Genomic DNA, 14896 nt, shown 5'->3' with positions numbered 1-14896 from the left:
CCAAGCATTAGGGTATGCATGTGCACATAGGAATGTTCATATGGCTAAAGCCCATCGGTGGTATCAGAGCCTAGATTGGTTTCTATTGAATTAATGCATTGTTTTCTTGTTTAATGCTTGTTAAATTCGAATTTTATGTTTCTGTCTGATGGACTCAGCGAGTCCCATAGTGGACTCGGCGAGTAGGTTTGACTCGGTGAGTCCATTGGGGTACTCGGCGAGTCCAAGCATCAGAAGGAGGAAAATTCGGGATTTCTTGTTGTTTATCTTTGAGATACTTGCCTTTATCATATTAGATCAATATAAATCCGATTTTATGATATATATGAGTATATTCTTGATCTAATTGAAGATATTTATCAATTAAATAAATATTTATTTCCTTATGTGATAATTGATTAATTATTTTGATTAAATTGGTAAATTGTTTTGCAAGAAATTATTAAATAAATCAAATATGGATAATTATGCGATTAAATGTTAATTTAGATTATTTGTTATTTGATCCCCTATGTTTTGAAAAGTTTAAAACTTGCCCTCAAGTTTTGAAATTTATGTTTTGTGATTAAAAGTTTTAATTTAGATAATTTAAATTTCAAACCCTAGAATGTTACAAGTTTAAAATTCAACCCTATATTAATATAATATTACAAGATTAATATATATATATATATATATATATATATATATATATATATATATATGTATAATTAAAATGCTAGTCTTACCGTTAGTAGGCCTCATTCACGAAGCCGGTCTATAAGGTGGGTATAAGGTTGCTGCCTATAAAATGGCGCTTAATGGGTGTACACTCACACCCACCGCTTGCTTGATCGGTGGAGGGTCGTTAGCCGAATGGGTAGGATAGGGCAACCTCATCTCTTCATTAAAAGTATAATATAAAATACAAAGTAACTACATGTTTTTCAAAATTCCCAATCCTAGTTACTTTAGGAAATGTGAATTGATGCAATCCCATGAAATTACACTTTGCACCCTTGCTAAGAAGTTAGTGGAGCGTGTGTGGTTTACCGGAACACTAATTGGTTCTAAGCAAAGGTGGCAAAGGGTGATTCATTGTTTATCATAGTTCGATGGAGCGTGTGTGGTTTACCGGCACATCGAATAGGTGATCGTTACAATGAAGGCACCATTTGAATTTGCATGGTAATTCGCACCCACTTTGTGATCCTCGGTATCCCAGTCACAAACGAGAGGGGCATATTGAGATTTAAACATGCCATTGAAAAGTTTCAATGAATCTCATCTAAAACTAGGAATTCTCAATACATTTAGAACTTAAAGTTATGTTTTCATGGTGGAGAATTAGTGAATCGTCATTCACTTACCTTGAAATTGTTTACATGTTAGATTACGGTATCCTTTTTCTAATATGTAAATATTATTGTTGGATCCTAGCCCTAATTTTTTTATTGGGTGAAAATTAGGGATTCAAATTCTAATATATCTTTGTCCTTTCTATTTCTAGATGTCGAACGCGAACAACGCTGCTGCTAGTTCATTCACATTGATGAGGCTTTGTCAAAAGGTGACTTTCGATGGGACGAGCTTTAGTGAACGGATAAGATACATTCGCACGATTGCTCGCTACGAGGATAAGGAGTATGTCCTCGATGAGAAGCTCGAGAAAATCAACCCAGAAATCGCTACTCTGGCTGAAATGACTGCTTTTGAGACTCATGAACGTGATTCGATGAAGGTTCATTGCATCATGATAGCCACTATGAACTCCGAATTCAAAAAGTCCTATGAGGACATGTATCCGTACGAAATGCACCAAGACTTGTTGGAGAGATACCACCAAAACGCAAGACAAGAGCGTTACGTGATTTTCCCTAACATGATTTCCGCCAAAATGGGTCATGGAGAATCTCTTACCGTGCACCTGCAAAAGATGCAAAGGTATGTCGACTGTCTTCGCAAGTTGAATGTTGACATTGGGGAAGACTTGGCGATCGACATGGTGCTTCACTCTTTTCCTCCGTGTTACAATCAATATAGTATGACCTACCACATGAACAAAGAAGAGGTCACCCTAAGAAAGCTCCAAGGTATCCTTAGGGTTGCTGAAAGCAACCTCAAGGACAAGTCTGTTGCACCCACTCCCAATCCACCCGCTACTCCTGTTTTGGCCATTGGGCAAGGAAGAGGAAAGAAGAGGAAGGCTTCATCTAAGAACCATCGCAAGGTTAAGTCCCGAGATGGTGCCTGTTCTAGTGGGACCAAAGTTGATCCTGCTAAACCCTGTCCTAACCCAAAGGAGGCAGAGTGCCACCACTGCCACAAAATAGGACATTGGAAGAGAAGCTGCCCAGACTACCTTCAAGCCATCAAGGAAGGAAAGATCAAGCCATCTTTCGCAGGTATTTACACAATTAAATCAAATGATTCATCTCATGCTATTTCTTGTGTCCTTGATACCGATTGTGGTTACCACATTTGTTCTGATTTGCAGGGACCAAGAAGAAATAGGGATGTGGAGCATGGAAGAATAAATTAATCATCGGGAACAGAAGATCATCGCCCGTGACCAAGATTGGAGTGTATTCTTTAGTGCTTAAGAATGGCTTATATTTAGATTTGAACAATTGTTGTTATTCGCCAGAAATGGAAAGAAACATCATTTCATTTCATGGTTTGTTTAGAAAAGGTTTTATATTTTCTTTTAATAATGAGAATGGTTCTATTCTTGCTTATCTAAATGGTGTTTTATATTTTGAAGCAATACCGTGTAATGGAATTTATAAAACTGTTATGATTGTAGATAACTTAGGAAATGATGTTTTATGCATGGATTCTTCCAATGGTATGGATAGAGCATCCTTGTGGCATTGTCATCTTGGACCTGTCAACAAGAAGCGCATAGCCCAACTACAAAAGGATGGAGTGTTGGAGTCATTCGACCTTAGGGAAGATGACACATGCGAGTCTTGTTTGCTTGGAAAGATGACTAAGTCACCCTTCACTAGTACATGTGAAAGGGGTGAGGGTCTATTGGACCTAATACATACCGATGTATGTGGACCATTTAGATCAACCACAAAGGATGGGAACCGCTTCTATGTGACTTTTGCCAATGACTATAGTAGATATGGGTACATCTACTTAATCAAGCAAAAGTCAGAAACATTTGAAAATTTCAAAGAGTTCAAGAATCAAGTGGAGAATCAATTGGGCAGGAAAATCAAGATGCTTCGATCCAATCGAGGAGGAGAGTACCTAAGTCTTGAATTCCACGACTATCTCAAGGAGTGTGGAATGGTTTCACAATTGACGCCACCTAGGACACCGCAGTTGAATGGTGTGGCAAAAAGGTGTAATCGAACCTTGTTGGACATGGTTCGCTCTATGATGAGTCGTGCTTCGCTACCTATCTCCTTTTGGGGGTATGCCTTAGAGACTGCCGCCCATATCCTTAACCGAGTCCCTACTAAGAAGGTTGCCAAAACACCTCACGAGATGTGGACAGGGAAAGCTCCCTCGTACTCACGACAAGCTCGAACCTCGTAGTGAGCGATGTATTTTCATTGGCTACCCGCAGAAATCCTTTGGATATCTCTTCTATAGACCGAAGGACAATGTTGTCTTCGTTGCGAGGAGAGGAGTTTTCCGAGAGCGAGAACTCATAAGCCAAGGAGACAGTGGGAGGCAAATCGAACTTGAAGAGATTCAAGAGTCGATAGATGAAGGAACCTCTACCGCTGGCACTCAACCCGAGGAGGAAACTCCACTTGAACCAATTGACGAGTCATTATCTCTTATACGTTCCGAAAGAGTTAGAGTTCAACCCCAGTTTTATGGTTTTCATATTACTACCGAAGGGGATACGTATATTAGTGATGGTACAATAATAAATTTAGATGAACCTAATAGCTATAAGGAGGCCATGGCAGGCCCGGAGTCTGCGAAATGGAAAGAGGCAATGGACAGCGAGATCTAGTCCATGTATTGCAACCAAGTTTGGAATTTGGTTGATAATGTGCCCGGACGTAAGACCGTTGGGTGCAAATGGATTTTCAAGAAGAAGACAGACGTGGATGGAAACTTACACACATATAAGGCGCAATTGGTTGCGAAGGGCTTTACTCAAACTCCCGGAGTTGACTATGATGAGACCTTCTCACCAGTTGCCAAGATAAAGTCTATTAGAGTGATGCTAGCTATTGCCAGCATTTCATGATTATGAGATTTGGCAAATGGATGTCAAGACCGCTTTCCTTAATGGGAAGTTGGCTGAGGATGTTTACATGGCTCAGCCAGAGGGTTTTGTCGATCCGAAGCATCCAAATAGAGTGTGTAAGCTTGAGAAGTCCATTTATGGACTTAAGCAAGCGTCTCGTAGATGGAATCTTTGCTTCGATGAGAAAGTCAAAGAGTTTGGATTTTTATGAAGCGAAGATGAATCATGTGTATATGTCAAAGCTAGTGGGAGTATAGTAAGCTTCCTCGTTCTGTATGTCGATGACATACTACTCATAGGAAACGGCGTCCCGACTCTACAGGAGGTTAAGTCCTGGCTCGGGAAGTGCTTCGCTATGAAGGACCTCAGAGAGGCTTCCTATATTTTGGGAATAAGGTTAGTGAGAGAACGAAGTAAGAGACTAATAAGACTTAGTCAGAACACTTACTTAGATAAAGTACTAAAACGTTTTAGTATGGAAAAATCGAAGAAGGGAGAATTACTGATACAAAGTAATGCCAAGTTGAGTAAGACTCAAAGTCCGAGTATCGAAGCTGAAATAGCTGAAATGAGCCGAGTTCCATACGCTTCCGCAGTTGGCTCAATCATGTATGCTATGACTTGTACTCGCCCTGATGTAGCCTTTGCTTTGAGCATGGTTAGTAGATATCAAGGGAACCTTGGCAGAGCCCATTGGATTGCGGTCAAGAATATCCTTAAGTACCTTTGGAGGACGAAGGAATGGCTCTTAGTCCTCTGAGGGAGTGACGACTTGAAGGTGCGAGGGTATAGTGACGCCAGCTTTCAGACCGACAAGGACAACTACCGTTCGCAGTCGGGATGGGTCTTTACCCTGAATGGAGGAGCAGTAACTTGAAAAAGTTCCAAGCAGGAAACTGTAGCTAATTCAACGTGCGAATCAGAGTACATTGCAGCAAGCGAAGCGTCGAAGGAGGCAATATGGTTGAAGAACTTCATCGGTGATCTTGGAGTTGTACCTGCCATAAAGGAGCCATGGAGATTTTCTGTGATAATGAAGGAGCGGTTGCCTTGACCAAGGAACCGAGGAATCATGGTAGATCTCGACATATCGATAGAAAATATCACTTTATTAGACATCGTGTAGAAGAAGGACAACTCGTAGTGAAGTGGATATAATCAGAAGATAACCCAGCAGATCCGCTTATGAAGGGACTGAGTAGGGTTAAGCACTTGCAGCATGCTAGGAGTATTGGACTGAAGGATGATATTAGTATAGATTAGATAGTATTAGAAACATGTAATAGATAAATGTAATTAACATTTGATGATTAAATAAGAGAGTATTATTTATGAGTAATGTTACTGACTTATGTTAATTGTTTAACTATTGTTTCACTTTGCATGTTTTGACTTCCAGAATAATTGAGTTTATTAAGAATAATCGAATTATTGAAATTGTCCACAATCGTTCATATGTTGGAAGTAGATATGAATGAAGATTGTCATGAATTGGTGTGTAGATTGTCTAAATGGTATTATACATAGCAAAAGTTTTCTGCAACTTTCATGAGTGCTTATGAACTAGTTTTGAGCATTGGAACAAACCCGCGCTTGCTGGAATCACCTTATGGAATGTGATAAAAGGATGATCGCAAGACGATAATATCATATAGTCTTAAAACCTAGATATATGGTTTGTTATTTGTTAATTGGTTGTACATTGATAATGCGAAACCGCATCAGTAACTTGATGTTATAAAACACATTGTTGTGTATAGTTGATTAATGAATAAGTAAATGCATATAAGTCGATGTTTATCTGTTACTTTTATCCTAAGAGGGTAAAAGCGATATCTCGGCCGCTCGATGATTTGAATTCACTTATGTGTCGGGCCCGGTCAGAACTGAATTGATGCGTTCGATTAAGTTCTATGTCAAATGAATCAGAGATCGAGAAACCAAATGCTAGACAAATTGTTCCATAGAATTGTCATCATGATATCTGAACAGAGGATTGTACGATCCCTTATCTAAAGGACAAGATTGATTAGATCAGAGTTTGACAGCGTCTTTGAGAGCTACGATTTCTAATCGGATTATACTTGCATATAGTTACTAGACTTATCCAAGTGGGAGACTATCGGAATAGTGTCTAAGGCTGCAACTATATTAGGCAAGTATTTGACCCCGTTGTGCATGGTCCTTTTGGGTTGCCTTCACCATAGCAACTTGACAGGATGATTTATTATGAGAGAAGAAATATTATTAATATATTATGAGAATAATATAAGGAATAATAATATTATTATTTGATTAATATAAGTCATAAATTAATTAGGAATTAATTTGGTGACTTAAAGAGATTAATTGAATAAAGGGGTATAAACTGTCAATTGTGTGATAGTTGTACTTTGGGCTGTAAATCCCTTATGGATAATAGTGGACGGTTTTAAGGACTTTGGATAGGCCTTGAAAATCGTCCAAAGGATTATCATGAAGGGGATTGGATTGCTTAGGGCCTAAGTTATCCAATTAGGGTTTAAGGGTGAAACCCTAGGAGCCTTACAAGTATAAAGAGACCCCAAGGGTGAAGGGAAATCGGCTCTTGTGCTTTAGAAAGAAACCCTGGCCGATTTTGATCCCCTCTACTCTCTATCTAAAATTATCATGTTGCTAGTTAGTGTTTGTAAGCCATTAGAGGAGTGACAATTGTGACTCTAAAGCTCCAAGGACAAGAAGATCAAACAAGTGATTCAAGGTATACTTCTAATTCTGATTTCATATTGTTATTATAGTCTATTAGTCATTAGAAGTCTTGGATTGAATGCATGTTCAATTAGAGAAACTTAGATTCAAGCATTAGGGTTTGCATGTGCACATAGGAATGTTCATATGGCTAGAACCCATCAGTTATACCCAACATATTTGTAGATATAAATACAAACACAGTTTAAACCATTTAACACCCATATAAAAACATCAATTCCAAGCCCATCTAAAATTGAAAAATAATATATAACACATAGCACATATTTCGTAGCTAATAATTTATATTTATGTGCTAGAAGAAAGTAACTATACACTCACTTGATCAGAAGATGATCGGACAACACTACGGCTTGTTGAAGTAGTATTCTTCGGTAGATCTGGAAGATCTTCACAAAAACCGGGCTTTTCGCGGGCAGAGCTTCGGCGCGCAAACTCCACTTCTCGGGATCTTTGGGGCTTCGGGACTTGCTTTGGGTCTCGGGAATGACACCGGGGCTTCGGGGTACTTCTTGCACGCAAAATGATGCAAAAAGACGAGAGAAAGGGAAGGATGGAGCACCAAAACTCGGCAGCCCTCAACATCTATTTATAGGGTGCTGGAAGAAGGATTACGTTGGGCGTAATCTTTAGTTATGTTGGGCGTAACTTGGATAAGATCGTTGAATCCCCCCCCCCCCCCGCCCCTTTTGGATAACATCGAAATTTATAATTAAATTTAATATTTTAATTATTTAATAAAATTCAAAAAATCATATCTTCCTCATACGAAATCTGTTTTCGACGATCTTTATATCCCCGCATAGGTGAGACTATGCTCTACAACTTTCGTTTAGAATCCATCAACTAATTTTGATTTTATTTTTATTATTTATTTTTAGTAGGCCGGGACAGGAAAACTCCGTTATAAATTCATAACTTCTTCATCCGACGTCCGTTTTTGTCTGTCTTTTTACCGTTGCACTACTATCAACAAGACCTTCGATTCTCGTTTAGATTGTTTCGGCTAAAAACCGCTCGATCTCAAATCGATTATTCGGGCTGCATACCACTAAGTCGAAACTTAGAAAAATCATAACTTCCTCATACAAAGTTAGATTTGGACGTTCTTTTTATGCACGCTCACGGTTTAACGAACTCTACGAATTTTGTTTAGATCGTTAAGGCTAAATATCACTCTAACATAAATTCACTTTTGACGTCATTCAGTGTCGCGCCGGTTCTGTTGCGAAACTTCGACAGGTCATAACTTCTTCGTTATAAGTCGGATTTTGGCGTTCTTTATATGTACGGAATCCTTGTAACATATACTATAACTTGGTTAAGATTATTCATTCTAGATAAACTTCTATCAAAAAGTCATTTTTGATGCTTATCGTCTCTAAATTTACTAGCCCGGATCTTCGGGCGTTACAGTGAGGGAGTGAGTCCTTGAGAGTTAATGATGTTTATATAGAGTCCAAACCCTAAAAATTAGTGTTTATGAATTAGACACGTAGACCTCACGTATGCTAGGTACGCCCAGCGTACTTGAGCTTACCCAAAATTACAAAAATGCCACTATGGGCCATTTTTCAAGCTTTCTCATGTATAAGGTCTAAAATGCAATAACTCTTCATACTTAGGGTTAAAATTGAAAATACCTCATCATCGGAATGTTACATAAAACAATAGGAATGTCCCACCCAACGGATAATTGTGCATTCCCAACAGAACTGAACCGTAACCCTTTTTCGTTATGAGTCAAGAACCATTCGTGCGTATGGAGGTTAGGCTCATTCACTAATGGGAATTGTAAGCGAAGCCATATTCCAGACTTTGTGAAATCTAGGTTTGAGTTGGTAATACCCATAACCTTGAGGATTTCAATGCTTTAGTGTTCCAAACGAAACGATAGAATCAAAATAAGAATTTTTTTTTTGAATTTGTGATATCAAAGAATCTTTTATATAAAGACACTAATATCCTTGGAAAAGATTATTCATTTGCCATCAAGAGAGAAGCCAAATTGCTTGTGTAGTTTCCCGTGAAATACAATCAAATACTTATAAGGAAGTATCGAAGGGCCTCTTTTAACAAGCTTTGTGGGTGGCTTCATTTTCATACAGATTCGCAACTTGACATAAGTACGAATAGTTGGAAGAAAATACTTGTATGACCACTATAGCCAAGAACAAGTAAGCTTTGGAAAAATATGAAGTAAAGAAAGATCAAGACAAATGTTCATACGAAAATCTGATTTCATAGAAAATAAGGCATTTGATCTATTAGTAAAAAATGATGTGGGATTAGTACATTTCATTAAGATCACACAAAAGAAATGAGAATGAGATTTTGAACATTGAAAATGTTACATTGAAACATAAGCTTTCGTTAAAATATTGAACAATAAATGCTCACCGTTAACTCATTAAGTTGATTTTGTTAGGTCTCACCCTCATCATGGAAAAATGACTTAGGATCATAAGCACAGTATTTTGACATGCCTACATCCTGATTGTTTTTTACTAGATATGTATTGGGTATGCGTCATTGTGTGTATAAGTGTAAGAATTTTAGGATAAAAAAAATTGGTTACCAAAATACATTGTACCTATGCAAATAGTATGACCTTTGCAGTCATCTCTTAACTCAAATTCAGAAGAGAAAATTAGCTCGAGGACTATTGCAAATACAACCTATTAGGAAGAAATTTTCGTTAGAAAATTTTCATTAAAGCTTCATAGACAACGAGTCAATAAGTCTTTGGACAACATGTTGTAGCATGCTTCTAGGGACTCTTAACTAGTTACAAATTGTATTTGATCCCTGTCAATATTTGTATTGGCATGCTTAATAGGAACATGTTTCATAATTGACTCCCCAATCAAAAACAATATTTTGGTATTTTTCAAATTTTATGAAAAGAAAAGACAAAATCAAGAAAGCAGTTTTGAGTTTTTGATTTTATAAAAGAAAGGAAAAAAAGATATAAAATTCTTTTCGAGTTTTTAAATTTTATAAAACTAAAAGAAATAAAAAGAAAAAATCTTTTTGAGTTTTTGAATTTTATAAAGTTCAAGCACAAAAATTAAAGAAAATCTTTTTGTATTTTTTTAGAAAAAAATATTACCTTAGGTTATCTGATACGGGCATAATTAGTCATAAAAATCATGCATTATCTTAATACTTTATGTTGATTTTATTTTAAATAATGGACAAAAGGTACTTAATTATGTTAAAATTTTGTTTTCAGTAATAAAGACATGCTCGGAAGGAAAATGAAGCGGATCTAGCAATTGGAAGCCTGGAGATAGGATTATGAAGAAAGAAGGCTTAAAAGAAGAAGAACTCGACGAGTTGGGCTACCAACTCGACAAGTTGCCTAGAAGATTCTCGATACAAGGATACCTTGCCGTACACACATTTTAAGTAAAAAACTCGGTGAGTTTATCCATAAAACTCGACGAGTTGGAGCTGGAATTTGGAATCTATATATAGATTGTTTATCCCCAAAACGCTAACACATGCTAAAGGCTTTGGACGACTTTTGGATGCTAGAGAGGTTTTGAGAAGTTCTGGTTTTCGATTTTCAACTAGAAGCTTAGGTTTGAAGAGATCAAAGGCATAAAAGTATCAATTTTCTCTTAATCTTTGTTTTGAATCATGTTTATAACATTAGATTTCGAGTTTATGATGTTATTTGTTGTAGTTATGAGCTAAATACTTCATACTTCTCTTTAGAGTTGAGAGACTTATGAAACCGGTTTGATTGAGTGGCTTGGATTAATTAGATTTGGTTATTTGTCTTGACAAGCTTGTTAAAAGATCATTGCATGTTAATGATAATTATTTTCTGTTAATGACTAAGTAATTGAGTTGCATGAACATCTTATTCATTTCTTGAATCTTATAGTTTTATGAAAACAAGATTGTATGCCTAGTCTTAGTGAGCATGAACCTAGGGTTAACTAGCAAATAAGTAAGTTAATATGTGAGCATATGTGATGACCAACCTCATATGAGGTAATTGAACCAACCAATTTGATTAACTATATTACAAGTCTTGCTTGATTCTAACTGAACACTAGGAAACCTGTTAGTTTAATCAACTGACCACTGTTTGAATTAACTTGTTTGCTAAAGGATTAATAATAGTGAACATGAACCTAATCACATTAGAAATCGGTAACCAATGATATATTAATCCATTGCACTTGCCACGAAATCAACCATAGGAATAAGTGAATCGAATCTGAACAGAAGTCACTTTTATCTTATTGAATCTAGTTGTCTTTCATTTTCCCTTAGTTGTTAGTTGTCTTTTGTTTAAGTGTTTATTGATTGTTTAAGTTTCTAGTCCTGCAAAAGTAGAGAAAAACCCCTTTTATTACTTGTTTTATTTAGGTAATAATAGTATTTATTTTAATTGTTACCGTTCCCTGTGTTCGATACCCAACTTACTCGAACTAAGCTTCTAATCGATAGGTACACTACATTTTGTGTGTTAGTTTATGTGTCTAAGTTAGTAGGATTAAAACAAGTACAATCAACACGTATCAAATTTTTGGCATCGTTGTCGGGGAACGGTTCTAATAGTTAATTTCATTTGCTAGTGTTATCGATCCTTTGTGTGAGATTTTTCTTGCATGAAGTTACTAGTTTTCAGTTTTTATTTTTCTGATTTTTACACTGAACTCGTCGAGTCCATTACTGAACTCCAGGAGTTGATCACATTTTCCGTTTTGTTTTTTCTTCGCTTTTGTTTGTTTTATGCGGATTTTTCTGTTTTCTTTTAGGAAGTTTATGACTAGGAGCTCTAGTTATACAGTAGTACTGTGACATCCACATTTTCACGGCCAGAAAAAGACCGATTTTGTTTATGCTTTATAAAAATCAGAGTACTTCTTTTAATAAAAAATGTTGTGGAATTTGTTCCCAATAAAGCATGATAAATACGTTATCAAAGCATTTCTAAAGAAAAGTATTTTTATTCATTTTAAAACATTTGGGATGTTATCGTCAATACAGAAACATAAGCATAAACAGAACTTACATTCATTTACACCAGTGATCTACATCTCTTTTAAATCTCTCAGTTCAAAGTAGCTTCGTATTGACACCTGTGATACAAATAAGCTGGAGTGGGTCAGGTTGGGAAACCTGATGAGTACATAGGGTTTTCAACCCACAATAATATAATTATTACGTTTAACAATCAAACAATCAACCCAATTACCCACCCCCATTATCTTCTTTAGTCTTAAGGATCTACCCTAAGAATCAGCTATTCCTCATTCATTCATTCCTAAGGATCATCCTAAGGAATCGGCATGAAGTCTATCGTTACCACGGTTTACACAATGGGCATTAAGTCTGCATAGTCGCCAAGGGTTAGGAATCAAGTCTGCATGATCGCCAATGTTTACACAACGAGCATTAAGTCTACATAGTCGCCAGGATTTAGGCATCGAGTCTGCATGATCGCCAAGGTTTAGGCACCAAGTCTACATGGTCACCAAGGTTTAGAGTACACCGGGTGAACACATCGTTCACAACACTTACAGGTTGCGAACCTACTAGTGTTCCACTGGACTGTCTAGAATAGTCCGTGGTTGCCATCCATACTATGCTGAATGACGGGGCCATCGTTTGGGATAAGGCTTCTCACATGGTCCACCTCTCACCCACACCTCATGGTCCATCACACCTCTCAACTCATCATCAAACTCATATTCCATCTATTACATCTACCCATCTTTTACCCCAACATTATCGTAGATATAAATATACATATACAGTTTAAATCATTTAAAACGTGTATAAAATCGTTCATCCAACATAGACAACAAGTATTCAGATAATATGCACACATAGCACGTAATCTATATACTATAGGGAGAATTTCATATATGCCCTTCTTAAACATCAAAATATCATATTTACCCAACTTAATTTCTAAATATCATATTTACCCTTCATAAAATTTCTAAATATCATATTTACCATTCATAAAATTTCAAAATATCATATATGTCCTTTTTAAACATCATAATATCATATATGTCCTTCTTAAATATCAAAATATCGTATATGCACTTTTTAAACATCAAAATATCAATGGTAATATCTAAAATATCCTTCATCTACAATATAATCAACAAAAAAAACTAAACAATCAAAATATACATTCCATAGAGAGGGTTGAAGATGAATATTTTTGTTTGTCAAGATGACGACATTTCAACAATTTAGAAGTTCACATTCCATTATTATATATGTAAGGATAATATCGTTGAATTTTTTAATTATTATAGTAATTTTAAGTTATAAAAACTGATTATAAAATATTAAAAACATTATAAAAAAAGGATTTAGGCAAATATGATATTTTGAAGGTTTATAAAGGGTAAATACGATATTAAAAAATTATGCTGGGCAAATATGATATTTTGAAGTTTAAGAGGGACATATATGAAATTCTCCCTTTATATAAAATACTTCATATCTATGTGTAAGATGAAAGTAACTATGCACTCACATCAAAGGTGGTGAATCAGCACTCGGACAGCGCTTCGATACTCTTAAAACAATTTTCCTTCGATAAAACCTAGTATCAATACCACTAGAGTTTAGTCTAACGTCAACCGCGACTAATTAATAGTCTACCTATTATTATTATTATTATATAAGCGTTAAATATCACTCAATATAACTCATAATAATAGTCCAAATAATTATTTTAAAGGCCTAATAACATTACTATAATTATTTGAAAGCTATATTAAAAATTGCATAAGCGTAGCTCACTTACAACGGATTTTAAAGAAAACCGGGCGTTGCTTGGGGCAGTGTTTCAAAACTGAAAGACCCTTTTTCTCGGGACTTCGGGAGCCTCAGGGCTTCCTTAGGGTGCTAGGGGATCAACTAGGCTTAGAGGAGAGTTTAAACCCTTAGAGAGAGAAAGAAATTTAGAGAGAGAAAGAAATTGGTGTGAAAACGTTGGAGACCCTCGCCCCCCTTTTATACCCAACGAGGCCTCGGATTACGATGGGCGTAGTTTTTGGCTACGTTGGGCGTTCCTTGGATAAGGGCGCCAGCTAACTTCGTACGAGCCACGTGTTCGATAAAGACTAGAGCTACGCGGCTGCTTGTAGACCGAGGGATACAGCTGTATGCTGGGCGTACCGAGCTTCAAACACTGGGCGTAATGTGAGGGGTGGCGTGTCACAATCCGAAGTGAGCTCATCGAACGGCTGGGACTTAGGCCACGTCATCAATCCATGCCTCACCTTCGCAAATTCCCCCCTTTAACTTCTAAGATTCATATCTTCCTCGTATGAGCTCCGTTTTTGACATTCTTTATATCCACGCAAAGGCGGGAATGTACTATACAACTTTCGTTTAGACTCTGTCGGCTAATTTTGAGTTTATTTTAAAATTTATATTATTAATAGACCGGGACATGATTGGTCTGTTAAAAATTCATAACTTCTTCATCCGACGTCCGTTTTCGCCCATCTTTTTCTCGTTACGCTACTCTTAACGAGATCCTCGATTCTCGTTTAGGTTATGTCGGCTAAAAACCGCTCGATTTATTATTCGAATTTCGGGCTGTACACTGTTAATCCGAAACTTCGAAAAATCATAACTTCTTCATACGAAGTCAGATTTGGGCGTTCTTTTTTATGGACGCTCTCGGTTTATCGTATTCTATGAATTTCGTTTAGATCGCTAAGGCTAAATCTCGTTCTATCGTAAATTCACTATTTACGCTTCCTGGTGGCGTGCCGGTTCCGTCGCGAAACTTCGACGGGTCATAACTTCTTCGTTATAACTTGCATTTCGGCGTTCTTTATATGTACGGAACCCTTGAGACATATTCTACAACTTGGTTAAGATTATTTATTCTAAATAATCTTTTGTCGAAAAGTCGTTTTCGACCCCTATTATCTCTAAATTGAGTAG

This window comes from Lactuca serriola, chromosome 2 (genome assembly GCF_051521515.1).
Source record: "Lactuca serriola cultivar US96UC23 chromosome 2, Lser_US96UC23_V15, whole genome shotgun sequence".
NCBI lineage: Eukaryota > Viridiplantae > Streptophyta > Magnoliopsida > Asterales > Asteraceae > Lactuca > Lactuca serriola.
This window is presented reverse-complemented; position numbering follows the sequence as displayed.